The sequence below is a fragment of the Chelonia mydas genome, chromosome 11 (assembly GCF_015237465.2).
Source record: "Chelonia mydas isolate rCheMyd1 chromosome 11, rCheMyd1.pri.v2, whole genome shotgun sequence".
In the NCBI taxonomy this organism is placed as follows: domain Eukaryota; kingdom Metazoa; phylum Chordata; order Testudines; family Cheloniidae; genus Chelonia; species Chelonia mydas.
In genome coordinates, this window is record NC_051251.2 from 8,914,119 (window position 1) to 8,936,253 (window position 22,135).

The following is a 22,135-nucleotide window of genomic DNA, read 5'->3' on the forward strand; positions in this document are numbered from 1 at the left end:
AACTAAATGAGAAACAGACGAGCTGTTTAAAGCTGCTCTTTGGCTTACATTTCAGAGCCCATCTCATTTACACTGGGAATCTGAAAGTCCCATTCACGATGTTCTGTAATTCTACTGAAAAGTCCAAAAGTAAACTAAATAATAATACTCAGTGACACCCCCCTGACCTCAGGATCTCAAGCCATTTTGCAAATGTTAATGATTTTAATACTCACAACTCCCTGCAAGTTAAATATTATCCCAATTTTACAGATAGGAAACTGAGACCCAGAAAGTTGGTTATGACTTGCCTAAGGTCACAATGCACATTTATAATTAAAGCCAGATAGAACCCACATCTTCTGACTTCCTTCTAGTGGTTAAGGTGATTTAACCACTAGACAGTGCTTCCTTTCAAACTCTACACATATGAAATGCTTGTACTGGAAGTGTTCTTTTGAACTGCACATTTGTTTATGCTGTGGGCTTTCTGATGGTTCTGCATGTGTCACTCCCTAATTGTGTTATTCTCCTGCTACAATTTGTACTTTCCACTGTTGACTACAAGATATACAATGTCCAGGGCTTTTACATTTTTCTGTACTTAGTTTTTCTGTTTTGTTGTTGTTGATGATGCATCCAAAAATTGATGAACTTTCTCTTCTACAGGAAATAAACTCTTTGAATTTAGCAGGGAAAGTTGGGCTTCAGCATCGCAGAACATTCAGACATATGCAGAGGATCAGTATGTACTATTCTCTCAGAGAAGTCTGCACAGTGATCATTGGCCTGAGGTGAATATGTTGAAAAGTGTCCTTGTATCTGATCATGTCTCTGTTTTGTCATCTTATGGTTTAGAGGTAGAAGTACAATTCAGTTGTTAATTATTACATTTTCTGAATGCTGAGGAGCAGTCTGAACAAATAAGGTCCTCATGGGAATATAAATACATAACCTGAGTCCACTGTTGCCAGAGTTTATTCTTGTGTGGTCAGAGGAAAAAATGTTGTGGCACAAGATAATGTTTTCCAGATTAGACTTGGTTCATGTCAAGAATATCACTTATTGTCTGAATATATAGTGGAGCCTCGTGAAAAGGGGCATCAGCCATAACAGCTGGTGTCTGATTTCAGGGTCTGGCCAGAGCTGGTACAACAGGGGGTCTGCTATTGGTCAGTCTTGGTACCTCTAAGCAGTACTGGGATTGGTTGGTGGCAGGGCACTGCCCTGACAAGGCAGTGTGAGGCAGAAGCAGATCTCTTTCTTTGTCCCTAGCCCCCACACAATAGTCAGGATGCTCAGGACTTGAATAGGGAAAGGGGAGAAGGGGGATGACAGGCATTGCTGGACAGGTTCCCTTTATATGTTATCTTCGTGAAGGATTGAATTTATTGATAAAGCTGCATCTGCTTGACTGTAATTAATGTTTGCCTCCATTCTGATTGGTTCTTCACAAGGATTAATTTGACTAACCACCATTTTGATTGTTAGAAACTATATCCAGATCCATGGAACAGTGAGTTTCTCAAATCAAGTATGCATATAGTAGCAAAATCTCCATGATCCAAGGTGAGAGTGAGTTCTGCAAGGTAATTTTAATGCCAAGGTTAACAAAGGCTGAATGCAGCAGAACCAGTAGGAAATGGTTTTTGGAAAGCCATTTCAGATCTATGGTGCCGACACCTCTTTAATAGTGATCACTAAAAATAATTCCTCAACAAACCCCTAGTTTGAGGTTAATGTTGTCTCTGCTGTAGAATAGTGTCTATCATCTTGAGGGAATCCCAGAGCACTTTACAAACATCCCAATATTGTCATTTCCACCACCTCTAAAGTGGAATGTGGCATATTGAATGATGCACATCTACACTGCCCAATAGCTTAATAAAGGAAATGAAGAACAGTGTGTCTACTAGAAACTTCAGAGGAGCAGGATGGGGCAGGATTCAAAAGTGCAGAGGTTGCCACAATGAAAATGTGGCCTGGAGAGTGGATCTGACATCCCTACTCTTTTAAAACTGTTGTGGGATTTCTAATCACCGTCTGTGAATAGGATCACAGTTTTGTGTGCTATCGAAAAGACAGCAATGGACTGGTTGTAATTTATCCCAGGTAACCAAGATAGTGATGTAATGGCTGAAAACATTGTTTTCCAATCCAAGTCGCTCTTATAGCAACATTTTACACAGCTGCTGATGGTTTACCTTTAGACTTTTCCTTCGTCTTGCAAACAAAAGCTTGTCAGTGAAACTTGTGCTGTTTGCTTGCTATGGGGAGGCACAATCCTGCAAGGTTCTAAGTACCTTTTACCCCCAATGACTTTTCTGAAAGTGGAGGGATTTTAATACAGTGTATATGCAGAATCTTTCAGGATCAGACCCCTGGTATGTGTCAGCATATGCGGTGACTCTCTTCCTGCCTTTGAACCTGATCCAAAACCCATCGGACTAGTGGAAAGACCCCCATTGACTCAAATGGGCTTTGGATCAGACCCTTTGTGTCGACCCTAGTGACAGATTTTCTTTTCCCATCATGATAAAGTCACATAATGCTATTACAGTCAATTAGAATTGAGAATTTTAGCAATAGTACATGAAAAGATTAATTGGCCTGTAAGTTATGTGAATACTATACCAATCCTAATGATCCTGCACCCTGTCAACATGAGATTACGTTTTTCGCTCCAAGGAAGCTTTGTGCTAAACATTTCTCTTACCACTGGGCTTATAGAAATTAAGAGCTAGGTATTAGATGAATTAGACTATTTCCCTGTCTCCCTTCTCCTGCCACCCAGGATTATTCTCCAAACTGTTTTTTGTAGTGCTTTCTTCACACTCGTTGTGAATGTCTCAAGTGAAGGGGCTTCTAATCTCTTGCTTTAGTGTAGCACCCCCTCTCCATCTGGTTACTTCCTTTAATGCCAATCCGTTTACAGGTCTGGGTTCTTTTGGATCCCGCCACCCACTCAGCCGGGTGTATCTTCTTTCTTTTTTCCTATGAAATTATTTGGCGGTGCTTCCAACCCCCTTGCTCCTTCCTGGCAGGGTCACCAGGCAGCTTGTGCGGAAAATTCTAACTACAGGGTAATCCCCACTTACTTGCCAGATAGTTGGAGACTTTCAAGAAATAACACAATAACACATACAATATTTTCAACACAATAATTATATTAAACAGGAGACAAATACAACATAACAGGGTAAAACACTATTTTTAGAGTCACCAGTGCCCACGCTGAAAATACCTGTGACTAGATGTAGCAAATGTAAAATTAGTGTCCTGTTGGTATGCATACTTTGCTGGGGCCCTTGATGACCTATAACCACCAAATTCTTCTTTGCAGTGGTTTAGCAGCGTGGCTCACTGGGTTCAGTACAGCCCAAAGGACTCACAAGCAGGAGAAGGTGGTAAATCCCTCCACAGGTGTAATATGCAGGAGGTTATAAAATCCTCAAACCTTTACTTCCTGGCTTGAGGCCACAGTTCAGGGAGTAGGGGGTCCCCAAAACAAATTACCTGTCTGTCTACCTAAAAGATGATGCACTCACAAACTCCATGAATGATCCTCAGGTTTGAAGATGACTCTGGACTCCTCAGTCTCTGTAGAGGGGCTGCTCTCTTCTGGCAAGGATCCTCCTCAAGCAGGAATCAGGCTGCATCGGTCCCAGGATTTCCCCTCACCACAAAGGGATGCAGGGCTCAAGGTGTAGGTTACACAACTACACTAATGTCCAAACTGTAGCCCCCTAGCCCAGCCTCCAGACACACACTCACAGCAGGCAGCAGCCCTGGACTAGCAGCCAGAGCAGAGCTGACCATGTGGTGACAGCTGGAGGGCAAACTCAGCCTGGCTGGGGAAGTTTCCCAGCAAACTCAACAAATTGGGAATTACCAGTGGGGAAGGAAAAACCCAGCTGAGGGATCTGCTGTCAGGTCCCTAGAGGCCTGTTCTCAGGGGGAACCCTGCATGCAGGCCTAGGACTCACCAGCTCCCCACACAGCCAATCCTGCCCTTTTCCTGGCTGGCTCCAGGCTGGCTCCAAAATGGCTTCTCCCCTTTTCTCAACTCCCTGGGAGGGCCTCTCACTCCCTATTGCTGGGGAGACTCTGAGTCTGCCTTGGCTCCCCCTCCCTACCAGGGAGAGTGTGCCTCTCCCTGAGCTGCCAGCAGACAGGGTCCCAGGAATCTATGTAATCTCCTTGGGGGTTACATTACTATTCACAGAAATACAGTAAATTTGTATCTATTCTAGTACTGGGAAAAAATTCTCCTCTTCAAATACAATTTAAATCTATAAAAATATGTGTCAGAAATAATGGATTGAGATCAGTGGGTGATATAGACTACTATATAAATACATTTCAGGCTTTTCATTGAAATCAGTGTGGTCATTGCTTGTCAATTCCTGCTTGTGTCATCATTCCATATACATTTTAAGTGGCTAAACGCTCTTGTGGTGTGGCTGTGCACCATTAAATAGCTGCCATTTTCTACCCCGAAGATGGCTGCAATTAAATGGTGCATGAATGATTCTAATAGAATTTATACATATGTGTATAATACAGTGAACCTATATAATCCCGCTGGCCTAATTCATGAGAAGCGAATGGGTGAGTAAGGGTAGGAGGGTTTGGTTTCTATTTTGAAAAGCACTTAGGATCTTTCAGGTAGAAAAGAATTACGTAAATGTAAGATCTCTCCACCTATCTATCCCCATTAGCCTAAAAAACCCCAAATATTATAGAAAGGAGAGCAAGAAAGAGGTTAAATAATCTGTGTAGGAGAACTTGATGCTATGTATTTCAATGGAAATAATTTTTGTCTCTGTGGATGTGCAACTTTATAGCATCTCAGCTCCCAAAGTGTATCTAAAATGGTCTTTGCCAATAAACTGTTTCATAGGTAGTCAGTATTACAGCTGAGATAATAGCAGGGTTTTTGATTCACTGACCAAACTGAAAAATAAAATATAATAATAAAAAAAAAATCATGTTGACCGGAAATTTTTTTTTTTCAGCAAAATAATTAAACAAAACAAAAAGTTAATTTTGGATTGACTGAAGTAATTCAACCAACCCAAAATGAAATGTATAATTTCATTTTCAGGCTTTATAACCCTTTGTAAAAAAACTAGATTTTGGCAAATTTCAAAACAAAATATCAACTTATTTCATTTTTGACTTTTAAAAAAAAAATTATTTTTCATCTGAAACTCTGCTGAATTCAACACAAAGTTGCAAATAGTTTTGACTGACCTGAAACAGCATTTTTCAGTGAATAAAATATTTGTCTGAATAATTTTGCTCAGCTCTAGTCAATATGCATATTTATTTGTAATACATATGTTATACCTTTATCTTCCAAATGTTTTGTGGATATCCAATTCAAAAGAATACCCAAACAATAATCCTTTGCATCTTGCCACAGCCTATTGGTAAAATGTGTCTAGCTATCCTCATCATAAGAGGAAGTATTGATGTTAAATAATGACTCCAGTTCACAAAACCAAAGCCTATTTAACATAATATAAATTCTTCCCATGTGGCATTTTGGTTGTGTTCCATTCATGAATAACACCTGGTGACAAATAGGTTCAGTGGACAACTTACAGAAAAAGGGGTATTTAAGCATTAATCATTCATGGTAGCTCTTCATAAAAGGAACATCAGGGAAAACAAAAGTAAGAAACTCAAGTTTTCTGAAAGGCACTTTAAAGTAACAATAGTTCCAGCAACCACATATTTTCACCTTCAGTCAAAATATGATTCAGTTGATAACTAAGATATACATTAAAACTCCAGGCAATGCAGGAGAACAAGAGACAGCAGAGTAATATTTAACATATACCTACAAAAATACTAAAGCCTCCACTTTCTGAAATAATACAAAAATGTCATTTACTGACAGCAAAACAGATTGTTGTAAAAGAAACTCCTGAAATGACCTGATATCAGAATCACAATTTCCTGTGTCACAGGTTAGTGAGAAATTGCTTCTTTGCAGCCTAACAATTCTAGGAATAATGACCTAACATTGTTCCACTGTGAATTGGGGCCAAGAGATATATTTTTGCAGGTAGCAACAAATAAGAACAAACCCTTGCGAAGAACAAGGATGCATAAATCCTAAAGCACACCAGAGAATTCACGTTTTGACATAAGCAATCTACAAACAATATAACCAATTTGAAATATATTAGGCATGATTGCAAACATTATTTGTCTCTTCAGCAAAGAGGGGCTGGACTTTGATGGGCAGTGGTGTATGAAGGCTATTACTTGGGGACACAGGCCTACTCCATTTCCATATTGTATTATCAGTGAATTATTCACCAAATAGGATGGAAATTCATGCCTGGTAAAGTTCCAGATTTCATTTTTCATTGAGTATCTCATGCTGACGATGCTGCATTTCATGTGCTGATGGTCACATTTCATGGTCATCATGAGAAGCTGGCCAAGATTTAGAAAAATGTCTAGGGATTTTGGATGCCCAAGACATCCTAAGGGGGCCTGATTTTCAGAAAGTGCAGAGCACCTGCCTTCTGAAAAGTTGAGTATTCAAAATCACCAGTCATTTTTGAAAATTGTAGCCATTATTCAATTTCCACGGGCCACTCCCAATGGTAGGAGATGATATCTCAAGAAGACACCAGCACGTGAGAACTATGTGATGTGGTGTTGGAGTCATGTTCCCGCTCTCATAATTCTATTATTCATTTATACCTTTCAGAAATTCTGCTACAGATGCTGTTAGTCCAGTAGTCACTTGCTTTTCAGAAGTGGCACTAGAAAGAACTGCCCCCTTGTTTGTAATAGTCAGAGAAGACTGTACCTAGAATGGCTGACTCGTTGAAGCAAAGACAACATTACAATGAAAAGATTTCAATAAATCTTTAGAGACAGGGCAAAGAGAAAGGGAAAAGAAAAGAATCCTCTGTATCTTAAGTTGACTTATTTGTTGAGGCAGGATGCACTCCTGAGTTCAAGTCCTAGCTCTGTCAGGGGACTCATTATCCGGCCTTGGGCAAAGCACATAATCTCTCTGTACCTCAGTTTTCCCATCTGTATTCACCTATTTCAAAGGAGTGTTTAAGGATTAATATGTAAAGTGTTTTGAAAATAAATACAAAGTATTATTACTGCTACTGGCCACCCTTAATGTTGTTTAAATATTTAATTTTTAGGTCATGATATTGTAAATTATAAATTGCTCAATCCCAAGGATGGTGAGCTGGGGTTTGGGAATTGATCAGGGCCTCAATATTCTACAAGATACAACAAGTTTTCTCTCTGATCTCTGAGGTTAGTACAAAATCTATTCCCTAATTTTCCCTCATGGAATTTAAAAATTCCAACAGGTCTAATTAATTTCATATTTGAAAGCAGGGGTTTGCTCCAGCTGCCTTGTCCATCTGCTGATTGCCTGGTGTTGCCTTATACACCTGTTTATCATGTACTATTTTGCATATCTCAGCCCCCCACCTCCACCCCACTCCACCAAATATCCAGAGAAGTCCTTTGACTCCGTTCTTTTAAAAACATTTACTTTGAAAGAGTGAAGAGCCAGGAGGAACACTAGCAATTTGAAATATGCACACCCATTGGCATGCTGCTCCTTTCCCATTCCCAATCACTCCCCAGGTAGACAAGTCATTTATCCCCACTGTGATCACTAACTCAAGAGGGTACAATTAGGGGGTTGGATTTCATGACTATGAAAACCTGCTGATTGGCATAAGAAAAATTGTCCATAAATAATTTAACATTGTATACCCACCTATATCAATGCCCTCATTTCTGAAATGCCAGGTATTTCTCTAGCTGTGTGTAAACTAGGATGTGTAATTTTCATACTTCTAAGCTGGAAATATAGATAGTGTGATAGAGAGAGACCCAAATCAGAACCTCTAATCTTAAACTCTTTACATTTTGGGGTGTGGGAGCTTTGGATTCAGATTCCTAGATCAGAATCTGCCCATACAACTTTGGTGCTGGGTCACAGCCAAAATGGAAGAGAGTTTATTTTCTAGTTCAGATATGATAAGATCTTAAAAGAACAGCTTGAGATGTCTAACACTGCCTTACTCTAACTCAATTAGGGCCTCAGTTAAGCAAAGCACTTAAGCATGTGCTTAAAGTTAAGTACACACTTAAATGCTTTGCTGAATTGGGGGCCATGCCTCTAACTCAATTCTGAACTGAATACAAACACTGTCTCCTTGTTCATTTTGGGTAGATACCACATACCAGTGGAATACTTTATAGATTTTATCGCTTTCCTGACCTGTGAGTATTGTAGTTGAAGACAAAGGAAATGGCAAGAATGGATCCTTCAGGTAAAAGACAAAAGAATGTCTTAAGGAAGCTGGTGTTGAAATGACACTTTCTGGTAGCTGACATGTCTACTTGGTGAGGAATAGTGAGGGAAGACAGAAAGATTTACACAAGCTGCAGCACACAGTGAGATGGTTCCTGCCCCAGAGAGCGTACAATCTAAGACAAGAGACAGCTGGTGAAGACAGACAGGGGAGGAAAAGGAAACAATGAGACAATATTGGTCAGCATGGTAGGCAGTGGTATTGTAAATTGGTGTTTACTTAAAGCTATGACTTCCCTTTGGCTAGCAGGGTTATTGTTTTTTTAAATAAAAAACAACTTGTATATTTTGTGCTGAAAATCTCCCCCATCCTTCCAACCAACTCCTTTTGGCTATGATGTGCTTTGTTGTTAATTTGTTAAACATCATAGGTGTGTGTGATGTTTTATAGGCCTGAGGCTACATTCAGTCCAGTGCAACTTTACTGACCTCAATAGAGTTGCACTTGTTTACCCCAATACTGAGTTTGGCCTATAGTCCCTGTTGCATGGAGCTAAATCAGACACACATAACATGGTAGAGCCACATGAGATAGTTTTAAGGTACTATGTATGTCCTCGTGATAATTCTAAAATAAATAATTTTAAATCTTCATCCCAAAAGAGAACTGCATTTGAATACAAGGCTCTGATCCTCCAATTGACTGGGTGCATGCAAACTCTGTTGCAAGCATGGGGCCTAAATCTGTCATGGAACTGCAGTCAGTAGCTTTGGAGTCAGAGCTGAATACTTAACTGTGAATTTGCTGGTAATGGCTACCTGAAGGCAGAAGGGTCAAGCTACTGTAGCAAAGGAATTCACAAGCTGGGTTGTTTTTTCCTTTCTAACTCTTGGGTATAGCTAGGTTAAACACAAAAAGGCTAGGATGACAGAAAGTGACAGCCAGAAAAAACTGGAATTAGCCAGATTTGAAGCACAAGAGAAAGAAAAGGAACCCTAACATGTTGTATAGGCCGTATTCACTGCTTTCCTTTGGGGATTTTGAAATGGCCTGCTGGGTTTATCATGAGGATGGGCCTTCCTTCTGGTGGGAAAATCTTTAGAGAAAAGTTCTAAAGAAGCAAATCAAAGATAAATTTCCATAGGTTTTTTTCAAGCATCCTATAGAATTTAATAGAGGATTATCTCCCCACTATATGGTTTTAAAAAACCACAACTGTTCTCTTAAAGTCTGATCCAGCTCCTACTGAAGTCAATTGGAATAATTGCATTGACTTTAATAGACATTCTTTCAGGTCCCAAATGAGAGCTGGTCAGAATTTTCTAAATGTTGATGATTTTTTTCATTGTTGAAATTTTGAATTTCAATCAAAAATGCTGATGACATTTTTGGAATACTCCACCCTCAACCATCTCTAGCAATTTCACCCTATTAAATCAAATTATCCATAAAGGGGTAGGATGTAAGAACAGATGGAAGAGCCTAGAATTTGACCCCAGTTTCATTTTTTGATTTTTCATCTGTGTCAAATGCAAATTCATTCTTTACATCTTTTTAATCTGACACCTGGGGAAGACAAAAAGGGAACACACTAGTGAACAGATTAGAAAAGGAAGAACTATATGGACTAGGAATGAGAAAAGCAGTTCAGAGAACATAAAAACTGACCCAAACATTCAGTCCAAAATCCAAACAAACTTCTCTGAGATCTGAAATACTTTTCTTATCATTAAAATTTACATACAGTTCACACAGCTTTATACTTTTTGGCTTTGGCCAATAGATGTCAAAATACCATGTCAAAGACTGTCCTTGCAGCCAGACCAGAAGAAGGAAGTGATCAAGGGATCAGATCATCAGCTGATCTAAATTGGCGTAGCTCCATTGAATTCAGTGGAAATGTTAGTTAACATCAGCTGAGGCTCCGGCCCAAGATGTTCAGCAAAGATTTGGATAAACATTAAGCATTTTCATTAACCAGTGATAGGTGCTATATAAAATTCTGTAGATAGATACAGACTTTTGGGTACTCATCTAGACAGAATTGCTGAATCTTTTGGGATTCAATTATCACCAGTAACCTCTTCACAAATGGGAAAAGTTTCCAGTGTAATCTTGACACAGTGGGCCACTCTTTTCCAATGAAATTGCACATATGCATCTGTGAGCTGAAGATTGTGCCATATTGCTAAAATACTGCTCAAGATCAATCCCTCTTCCTTTCTTTTTCTTTCTTTCTGTCTTAAAAATATGCCCATCCAAAACTCTTGACACATGTACGCTTATAAATATACAATAATAATTGAGGACCAATGTCCCACAAAGTGATCCCTTACCAGATCTTACTCAACCTTCTGTCCAATCATCCCTCCCTGTATCTCTCCCATCCCCACCCCACCATTCCTCCACAGTAGGAAAACTGTGGATCTTGTTATATGATCTGAAGATTAACAATTTTTTTTTTTTAGAGAATCAAACTGGCAAATGCATTTCAGGATAAGGAGCCCCTTTTGAAACTAATGCAGAGAAGAGGCAATCTTTGTTCCTCCTAGAACTGACTCTGCCCCTATGGAAACCAAAAACTTGGTTTGAATCAAGTGACCTTTAGTGCAAAGTACAATTAAAACTTCTGACAGCGTAAAATGATATCTCCAGTTGGAGGCAGAGTTGAGGGTTGGCCAAACTGTCTATTGCCCAGAATTGGTCTGCTAACTTCGACTTCATGAATGTGATGGTGGAAGAGAAGGACCTCTTTCTTTCTTCCTGCATTGGCATGGCATAAGATTTAAAATACTTGGGCACAAATGAGTTGACTCAGCCTGAGATTTTCACTACTGGCACTCTACCTGTCTCCCCAACACTTCCCTCCGCTTCATCTTTCTCAGGTCATCAGTATTCCAAGGTGTCCCATGAAGACAAAACTGGAAGAGGGTGCTTAGGAGCCACACATAATACTAACCATGGACAAAAGACTGCTGTAAGAATGTCCTACTAGGCCGCTGAGAGAGTGGTCCTTTGGCTGTGCAGTCCTTCTCAAGATCATCTGAATGAAATAAGTGGCACAAGGAATGCCCTTGAACAGTTGTCTTTTACTGCCATCCAAAGGTTAAGGCCAAAACTTTCAAACTTGAGTGCTTAAAGTTCAGGCACCCAGATAAGTACCTTGATTTTTAGAGGTGGAAGCAGATCTGGCAGTCTAGCTGGACTGCATGCAACACAAATCAGGAGGGAGAAGGGTTTGCCAAGCTGGCATAAAGCTCAATCTTGCTCTCTTCCACACCTGGAGATGCTGTGTGCAAAACTAATCCATTGGCATAAATTAGAGCAGCCCAGGGGACTGAAACTGCATTTGAGGATTGGTGTAGCATAGTTCCATGCCAGACATACCCCCTTTACTCTGGTCATGTCCTTATACTAGTAGCAAAGGAGGTAATGGAGCAGGACCCTTTATAGCACTGGATATAATTCTTTCAGGGTCAGACACTGACTCTGTGACCAGATTCTGTGTGGTGCCACACACTGCATCTGGCTGTGGGGTTTTGACAAACTTGTAATAAACCCCATAGCCAAAGAAATCAAAACAAAGACAAAGCTTATTGCCATAGGCAGCCCAGATTGGTGATATCGTAAATTAAAACTGCTATATTTCTCACTGATATTAATATGTATGAAACAGATCAATATACATTAAAGCTATTTTGTGTGTGCCCCCCAACCCCCTTAAAGTCTCACTTATAACACATATGGGGATTAAAAGAAATAACATGCTTAAAGGGAAGGTTAGTTAATAAGATTTAGGGAAAATCTGTAATGAATGCTTGTCCTAGTAAAGATCGTTTTAAATCTACATATGTTTGCAGACAATTAGGGGCAAATTGTACATTGACAATTTACACCTGCTGAGACTATGCCTCTTAGGGCTTGATCCAACTTCCACTGAAGTTGGTGAGTGTTTTGTCTTGGACATCAAAGTAGCAGTTGGATCAGACCCCTACACAGTATGAAAACAGAACAGCAGAGAATCCATTGACTGTGTTTTGCTGTGTGGACTTGAAACTCTTCTATTCCACCACTTCCCTAACTTGTGTGGTTATTGATTGTAAAATATTGTCCATTAAAAATATCTGTTACAAGAATTGGATGCATCATGGTTCTTTTAAAAAATACAGCATTTTAGGGCCTGATCTCAAACCCCGTAGAGTCAGTTAGCATCTTTCTACTGACTTTAATGGGCTATGGATCAGGCCCTTAGGGCATGTGGCCATCCCATCTCGATGAGCTTTAATACTGTTTCTGCCTGCTATTGTATTTGAAACAAAAGTAATGAGCTGCATAAAGGAGGGGGGGGGGGGGGGGGGGGAACCCACATAGCCTTCAAGAGTTTGGAGCATTTCTGAGATAACATTTTATTCATGTAGCTGCAGTATTTTTCCATGTACCATAGACTTAAAGCCAGCTGTATTCCACCTCTATTCCCACAGAAGATACCAGTGGGTTGTTTTTACAGCCCAGTTAGGAGTCTCAGAAGTAATGCAAACTTTAGGTTTAGCTTGTTAACTGAGTTCCAAATACTCCAAGTTAAAAATAAAAGTTATTGGAAAGCCAGAGCCCACTTAGCCATCAGTCTAACTGCAGCCTGCCACTAGCCAATGAATCCAAGATGCTTAGAAGTGACTTCACACAAACACAAACCTTCTTTGCCAAATAAATTAGGGGTGTTTTGTTTGTTTTGTTTCAGATTATTTCCATCTGGTTGAAAAAACTACTAGTGAGTGAGTGTGTGAGAGAATTCAAACTGGATACAATGTGCCAGCTATGCTAACTGATGGCCCAGAATGGACATGGAGCTACTGAAATCAGGTATGCATGGACTCATTCCTACCTATTCACAGACCCCACGGATGGGCCAGTGAGGAGGAAATCAACCTGCCCAGTGCTAGGGAATCTGACAGATTTCTTGCAGGGAATCCTAGCTACTTTTCCTCCTCCGTTGTGTTTCTCTACTCCAGTACGTGAGAAAGGCCCAGCCCATCTGGAGCAGCAAATGGTGCAATTCACTGGGGGAGAAGGTGGGGGGAGGATTAGAGTGAAAACAGATCCGGCACTGGATTTTGACTGTGGAGATCATCTGACTTGAGTTAACAAACCCCAATTTAAAAGAGTGGGAGAGAAAAGTTTGTTCCCCTCCCCCTTATTTTTTTAAACTTTCTTCTTGTGTCGGTGCTTGAAAGACAAAAGCTCCTCTCTCCTCCCCCCCCGTCCTCCTAAACTTCAGCGTGTTTGTGTGTGTCGGTGTCCTACGCTGGGATGATGGATGGCAGAAGTGCAGAAACACGCCAGCAGCAGCAGCAGAGGCTCCCAACACTTTTTTAAACTCTCTCCCCTCCAAACTATCATCAATGAGACTTCTCGGAGGAAGAAGGGAAAAGAGCCAAGCTGCAGCCGGGATTTGTGGAGGCGGCGGCCGCAGCAGCAGCTTTTAAAAAAGGCACCAAAGGGAAGGACGTCTGGAAAGTCCCTCCCACGCCCCCCCAAGTTTATGATGGGGGGCTCAATGAGCAGCCCTGCTCCGGAGCAGCTGCTGGCACAGTGAAAACTTCCCGGGTTCTCTCTTTGGGTAAAGTTTATTTTTGATGATTATCCCTTTCTCTTTGGGGTGCCCGTGTTTGGAGAGGGAGATTGAGGAGGGGGCTGGGAAGTAGGGACGAAATTTCCCTCAACTGCGCCGGATCATGCTTCCCTAGCACAGAGGGAGAGTCCCCTGCTGCCAGTGTTAGGCGCTGCACTTTGCCAGCAGGTAAGTGGCACGGGCTCTCCTGCGCTGGTTCCTGGGCGGGGGGCGGGGGGAGACGCTTTATCTCAGCAACTTTGGGCAGCGGGTTTTTCTGCTGTTGTGCTTGGCTCACTTTCCTGCTTGTTTCCATCGCCGAGCTGGGGAGGACTGAGCACGAGGGTGCGGGATCCCGATCGCAGCCGGAGCGGAGCCTGAAACTGACCAGAGTCGTGGTCGTGTTGCGCGGTGATAATTACACCCCTGCCTTGGCCAGACTGGAACCCCGGGGTCGCCTGATTCCGCGGGAGATCCCGGCAGTTCCGGGTGTTTCCCGACTCCTCATCTCCAGCCCGCCGAGGTGTAGATTGCTCGGGGGAGACCTTTGCTGCGAGAGTCTCCTTCCTTTCCCCCCACCTCGCTCCTGCAAAGCTGCTTAGATGGAGCCTGAGGGGAGCGGGGGGTGCAGCCCGCTGCTTGCCTGTCCTCCGTCCGTGGATGGGATTGTTGCATGCATCTTACTGTGCGGTGCCCCCACCCCTATTTTGGGGGTGCAGTGCTGCTGGAAGGGTACAGTAGTAATACTGGCACAGTGATTTCTACTGGATGGAGTGAGGACCGGTGCTTGAGTGACAGTCGCTTCCCTGCAAGTTCTGCCCAGGGCTGCACCCAGGCTGTGCCGAGACCTGCCTGTTTTCCTGTTGAAGGTAGCTTTGCTCCCCAAAGTGATCAGTGGGTTTACGACTGTATTTTAAGTTGCCCCCCCCCACGCGTCTCTTTCTCTCCCCCCCCCCCCCCCGGGAGGAGCAATCTTTCAGCAAGTATATTTGCTGAGGAATTTCAAAAATCCACTGCTGCAACTTGATCCCTGTGTGATGAGGAGCGGCTTGGGGAGAGCTGGGCGCCAATCCTATTAAGGATTTAGAGAGCTGAGAGTTTTCCCCTGGACTCAGTGGCTTTAAAACAATCGGGGTGATCGGCTCATCTAGATGCCTTTTCTGCCTCAATTGCTATCATTTCCTAGGAAACCTGATTTTTCCAACCCAGGAGATCAGGATGATTTTTCAATAAATAAAATAAGATACTGTTCAGAGTTTGCCTACAACAGACTCTGTAACTTTCACTCTCACCATGAGGTGTGTGTCCAGCTAGGAACAGAGTGCCAGCCCAGTTAAAGGATTTTCCAATTGTTCACATACTACTTGATCACAAACTTGGAAAGAGGGATTATTCAGAAAGTTTTGTGGGCCAAGATTAAGTATCTATCCCACAACTCTTTTACAGAGGGCAAAGCTCTATTTTATCTATCATGTGTATATGTTCATGTATGTATACACACATTGTAACATTGCAAAATTTGAAAATGTACTAGTACAGCCCCCCCCCCCCAATATACTAAACCATCTTTTATCACATTGTTGATGGGGAAAAAATAAAATAGTAATGATCCATGCAAAAAAACAAAACAAAAAAAACTAGCCCTGGGCTAGTGAGCAAGTACATTTTTAAAGGCTATTATATGTGTATATTTCGTTGTGTGTGTGTGTGTGTGCACATGTGTGTATATGTATATGGGTGTGTGTATGTGTATATATAATCAGTGATATATAACTGAACACAGTCTTAACTATGGAGTTACTACCACATCTGTGTGTGTGTGTGCGCATGCATGTCTAATCTGTTTAGATTTCTCTATTTTTGATACAATTAAGCATACGCCCTCCTTTACACATATTGAAACAAACATTTTTATTGGGTTATGATGAAGTTTATATCTTGTTAGAGCTTAACAGCTATAGACAAAAGGAGCAGTTGTAAAACTTTTTTTTTTGCAATTGAGGCTCTTGGGATGTACAAGAATTTGAAAGTAAACGTTTCACAAGCATGCTGCATAAAATAGCATTTAAACAAATATTGTATTGGCATGCACTGTGGAGCTAGTGCCAAGAAAGTAAAGTAAATAAACCATGAAATCCAAAATATACAGATGTGGAATAGACTGATTTGTTATAAGACTTACCAATTTGATCTGTTTGTTCTAGCTACCTTACATTTTTTTAAAAAGATTTTTTTTAGGTTACTAAAACTAATTTGTATAACTTTGCTAGGGGAAAACCAGAGAATTCTGCCTACATTTTACATTTACCTGGGGAAGGAAATCCTGATAAATTATCATTTACACTACTTGATTGTTTGAAATGCATGGTAATTATTGTATATAGCCTGTACCCTTGTTGAATTGGTTTGATTCAACTTTTCTGAAGTGTGGATATGGTAATTTGCATTTGGGGTGGAATTCCAGGAAATTTTGACACCTGTCAAACTTTAATTTTACTAAAAAGTAGCATATTGCGTGTAATTAAAAATCTGATACATTTTTAAAACATGAATTAAACTCAACAGGATTTCTTTAGTGCAGTTAGGTTTTTGAAACTTGTCATACTTTGATCAGATGACCTAGCCAGAATACCAAAAAGTGCACAATCAGATCAAATAAAATTGAACTATATTTCTATGGATCCCTGTCTATCCAACTTTGTCTTGTATGTTTGTAAAAGAGCTAATCTTTAAAGAAAGGTGAGGTAAGATTCACTTGATCTTGAATGTTGTTATTGTCTTAAGTATGTGACTTTGAAGTGCCCAGAAATGCAACGGCTGTTCTTCAAAAAACCCAACAGATCTTGAGGACTGTTTCCAACTTCCTTTCAATGTCTTTTTTTCAGTGTGTCAAAGGGAATGTATACAGATGGACAAATATTGTTTGTATTTGTATTAGCTCATTAATTTAAAAAAAATAGAGAATCGAGTCCAAATTTTCTCTGATAAACTGGAGTTGCAGTTACTTCAGATTATATGTGTATAAATGAAAACAGAACTTGATCCTACCTCTCTAGTACATAACGTAGATTTTCATGCCACCTTAAATTTAAAAAAAACGGGTAGTGTTGTTTCTTTCACCATGAAATTATATAAATGACCACATTTTTGGATGAGATTTGAAAAGCAATTGAAACGTTCATAGTAAAAGACATGTACTGTTTTGCTGTTTTCCTTATTCTGGTTACCTTAAACCTGAACCAGGTCTTTTCTTTACAGTGTCTTGCTAATGTCACCATACAGAAAGGACTACTTACTGTATGATGGTTTTGGAATTACGTCTGGGAGACTATCAGTGATTTAAAGATGACAATTTTTTTTTCCTGGTCCTGATATTTTACTTGGTGTTTTTAAAGCAGCTTTCAAACACTTGATTTATTGTTTTGGGACAAGGTAGCACATCAAAATAACAACACCAGGATGATCTCAGTTCTTAACTTTAAAGTAGAAACCCATTTGACTGCCTCTCCCTATTTTTGGCCTACTGTAAGCCAGTTGTTTGTACTGCAATCTGAAAGATACACACATACGCTGTGCTTTTTGTACTCTGAGAAGTGCTCTGTTCACAAGTTTCCAAGTGCAGATTAGTGAAGATAGTGGATTCAGTAAACAGTCATCAAAATCTATATGTATTTGTGCAGCAAACACCTATCCATTGCTTCACCACAAAGAGTCCACTTAATAATCTGGTTGAGGATTCTGAGTCAGTGAGTTTTTAAAAGAGGCTACTTTGGAACATTAGATGTGACTATAGCATCAAACTAATTAGTTGCCACTCCAAACCATAGCTTTCAGGGCTTCACAGAAATTTGATATTTGCACTTTTCACTCCCAGTTTAGTTAGCTCATACAATAGTCTGCATTTCTACTGATGGAGAAGATTCCAAAGCATTGGTTGAAAACTGCACAACTGCTTTATAACTTGTGTAAGTATTCTAAAGAATTGTAGCAAACATTGACCGGTATTCAATATCTTACAGCTACTTCTGCTACATTCCCAGTGCCACCTAAAAATAAATATTCAGTAATTATGAGGGATAATACAACAAAATAAAACCAGCGTGAATGATTTCCAATACAAGAAGACATTGTGTTGGGAAGCAAGCAATACTCACATACATACGTAAAAGTGTGCGTGTAATATCAAATAAGAGAGACATAGCATTAGATCATGTAAACAGCTGATCAGGAACAGTTAATATGTTCCTTTCTGAAATCCATTGAGAAATCATATATCTGAGATATGTACAATAAGAAATTATATCTTCCATACTAAGCTTAATGAGGGAGGAAGAAATTATTTAGGCTGTCCACTAGTGTATGTGTCCACTAGTTTTGGGTGTGCTGTTTGAGACATCTAGGACTTGATTTTCAGAAGTTCTACGCAGCAAGAACTTCAGTAAGATTTATGGTTGCTCAGCCCCACTGAAAATTGGGCCCTAGATGTTCTCAAACTGGATACCCAAAATCAGGGCATTTTTGAAAATAGGGGCCTTAGTGTCTTGTTCAAAGCTTGATGGTAATCAGTGCGAGCCTTGTCCTGTTGATAAATCTCATGTCTCAAATCTTTTTGAGACTGTCACCTTTAAGTAGATTATAAATATCCAGAAAGAATGAAATTAGAACTTTAGGTTCCAGAATTTATTATTGTTATTTTATTTCTTCTACCTTCTAAGCGGTTATTCTCATTCGAAAGAAGTTTAGCAGCTTTATCCTGACTCAAGACTTTTCTTTTTGTATCTGCAGGAGAGAAAAAATTTAATTTTGTGAAATTGCAAGAGTAAGCTTTAAGCTGTCTTTGACATTTTGGTTTAACTTGAATAGGTTAATGGTTTTTTTTTTTTTTTTTTTTTAAAGAAAACAAGTTGGTGGGAAGTGTGTTTTAACTGTGAGTACCCGATTTCAGCCATTAGCATAAGAAAAAAAGTTTTAGTGCATTTACTATTGTATTGAATGAAGAGTTCCAACAGTCAGGGAAAAGAAAGTGAAAGGCTGTAAAGAAATGATGGTCTATTCAGATTATTCAGCAGCCCAAAGCTCTGGTCATCTGCCTCTGAAATCTGTGATCGGGATATCACTTTTATCTTCCTGTGCCTTTCTCTTGCCTTTTTCACACGTTCACTTTTGTCAAGGTTTATTGATCACGTTTTCTTCTCTGCAAATCTGTGGAAAATTTAATGAACCAAAAACAACAGTGAAATAAAAGGAACTTTTTATTCATTAGCGCTAGATTGAATTTTTTTCTTTAGCCTGTATCCCCTTGCCTCCCATGTGTGTAATTGTGTAACTGTAGTACTTACAGTAGATACAGTTGAAATGGCTGCATTAGTAATTCTGTTCCAGGGAAAAGTTTATTTAATATGTGTGACCTAGTACTAAGTACAATTCCAATCACTTCTCTCTCTCTCTCTCTCTCTTTGTTGTTGTTACTACTTTTCTGAGTTAAAGATTCTTGACTGTGTTGCTTATAGAGTTAAATATGATAAAGTGTGTATTCTGGAAAGTATTTACCTTTGCTAGAGTGAAACCTGTTTGCTATCTGGTAATTAAACCAAAATTTAAATGATTGCAGATTACTAGTAGTTATTTACAACCCTGATTGTTTTGGTGCCATGATCTTTGTTCATTACACATCTGCTTTACTACTGTGCTGCCCTAGAGCACTTTGTGATGCAAATGTTTTTGTTAACTTACGAATAGTTTCAGTATCTAGACCATCTCAGGTGACATAGTTAAAGCTCTTCTTCTCTCCCAGCTGCAATGAAAAAGCTCTAATTAAATGTGGCTTCCAGTATGATTAAGTTTTGCTGACATTTTCCATGCAGCAATTTACCTTTATGGAATCTGTTGAACTATGGCTCTTTTCGATCCTGTCATTGGGTGTGGGGGAGGAAATTTAGCAATGCATTTTTTAACATTCATTTTGTTTCTGCAGCTTGTAAGTGTAGGAAAATAAATGAAAATGGAGGTGCACATGTGTTAAAGATATTTCTTTGCTATCCATTGAGAGTTTCACTGTTACTTTTTAGTCTGAATGAAATACTAAAGTGCAAAACCTAAAGGGAGGAAAATTATAATGTTCTGCAGAATGATCCAAAACATTTCAGTAATATTCCTGTAAGTTGTCATGCTTTGGACCATTACAGCAGTACTATGTGTAAGGGATGGGTTAACCGCTGGTATAGGGCAAATGTCCCTAGGTATACCATAATTGTATTTTGAGATATCTGTGGTTGCACGTGTTTCATACACTTCAATGTTTGTATTCATTATAGGAATACACTCCTGTGGTTTATACTTCCACCTCGTCTATTCAAAGGATTTTCTACCCTGCAGGGTGAAATTCCATTGAGTAACACTGGGTTCCTACTTAGAAAAAGTAAAAACACTCCTTTCCTCCATGAAAGGTGGAATTTTAAGGCTCCAAGACTGCGCTACATGCAAATAAACAATGTGAACCCAGCGAAGCCTGTGTAGAGTAACACGCCTTTACCTTACTGCTGTACAACTAGCTAAAACCTGTATGAATTCAGAGCTCTGTTCAGTTGGAAGCTGAAGTATATTACCCATTGCTCCAATTCCTTTAATGTTGGCAGGACAATTTCCATTTTAAAAATGCTATGAACAGCTCATCTGAACAAATAGTTGTTTTTTTGGGGAGGAGGGGGGAGAGTTCCCAGTGTGATGCTGTAACATTGTAACTTTGTATTTTATAATTATCACCATCACAGTTTTGAATGCTCATTTACTGAAAGTTAAATACAACTTTATTTTTCACCCCAAGCGTATAGAGCAAGGATGTTAAATTATATTGCGAGTGGGTGACCTGAAAGTTGTCTATCAATTCCAACTTTATTAGATATTTAATTTTAAGTAGTGTGATGCAGTTATTACTATTAACTGAAAAACCCTTTAAATAGCCAGTCACTTTTTTTCAACTTCATGAAAAGAAGCATCTTTAGCTAAAATTAGATTATATTTCCCCCCAACCCCCCTTTTATATTGATCTGTAGGGTCCTATTAGAGCCCCTTTTTATCAGCCCTTCTTAAAAGAAAGATTTGATGATTACTGTGGTGTTAAAAGAGCATCAGTTCCAAAGACCAAGATAGGTCCTTTTCAGAGCGATCCTTAGCAATGCCTCTTTGTGTGGTGGACAATGCAATAAGTCAGACAGGACTTTTTGAGCCACATCTATAAGGAACTGTAAGGGCCACTGAAGTACACTTGTGTTAAGTTGAATTGATTGAAATTTAATGGCTGTTAGTGGCTATGAATGGTAATGATTTTCTAGTATCTTTATCATGCTTGACATTAATAACAGGAGAGTGTGTATGTGTGAAGCCAGTGTGTTACTCATTTTTAAAGATGCTTTCTCCCACCCCTCTTTCCCATAATTTAGTTGTTTTGATGCTTTAAAAAAAACTCAGGCCTCAAAGAGCATGTACATCTTGTCAACATAATTCTGTGCTCGTGATTTTTATTTTTTCCAATTCCGACATAAATCAGACTACAATATAACGAGTGTGATGAATTTGTTTTACATGCCATCATGAATTAATGTTATGCAAATGAAAGTTTTACAGGTACTGTGATTTACTTAATAATTGCAAGTTCTAATATTTAAGCACATTCATTATGTCTAAGTTTTTTAAAAGTACATATTTTAAAATGTGAAATGTGAGATTTGTGTGCATTTGCTGTGTAAGCACATCTTGAGGGCTAAGAAAGAATCAATCAGCGTTTGCTTTGGGCATCTTTTTCCTCTAGATGCTACAGAGACATTTCAAACAGAATAATCAAATATTTGTGTATATGGGGGGAGGCGGGGGCGGAGAAAGGTATTGGTGAGGAAATGAGGCTTTAAAGTCTATGAAGTAGTAGAAAACTGCAAAAACCAAGTCAGTTGGCCTTTTTAAAAAAAAAGAAAAAAAGGTCTGCACAATGGGTTTTACTATGCAAAGTAGCCTTTATTTCATTCCTAAATCTGCACTGAGAGCTGTTCTGGGGGACTGCAGTCTCTAACCATACATTCAGAACAATCTGAAGAATTGGTGAGAGCTATAGGCGTTCTGGGTCAAAGGTGAATGTGAATGTGATCACAGGGTTTTCAGTCTTTGATATCATTTTTAGAATGCTTCTCAAAGGCTAAGGACAAGGGAGAAGAAGTCTGACACACAAATATATCTT

At 39.6% G+C, this 22,135-nt stretch overlaps 1 protein-coding gene across 1 annotated transcript in view; it reads left to right on the top strand.

Annotated features, from left to right (window-relative positions):
- The first annotated feature begins 690 nt into the window (after nt 1-690).
- Nucleotides 691-22,135, top strand: part of GLI2 (GLI family zinc finger 2) — a 262,344-nt gene continuing 240,899 nt past the window's right edge. Inside the window, exons 1-3 of the mRNA XM_037912674.2 lie at nt 691-773; nt 13,039-13,160; nt 13,576-13,917. The gene's annotated coding sequence lies outside the window, so the exon portion shown is untranslated. The remainder of the gene's footprint in view (nt 774-13,038; nt 13,161-13,575; nt 13,918-22,135) is intronic.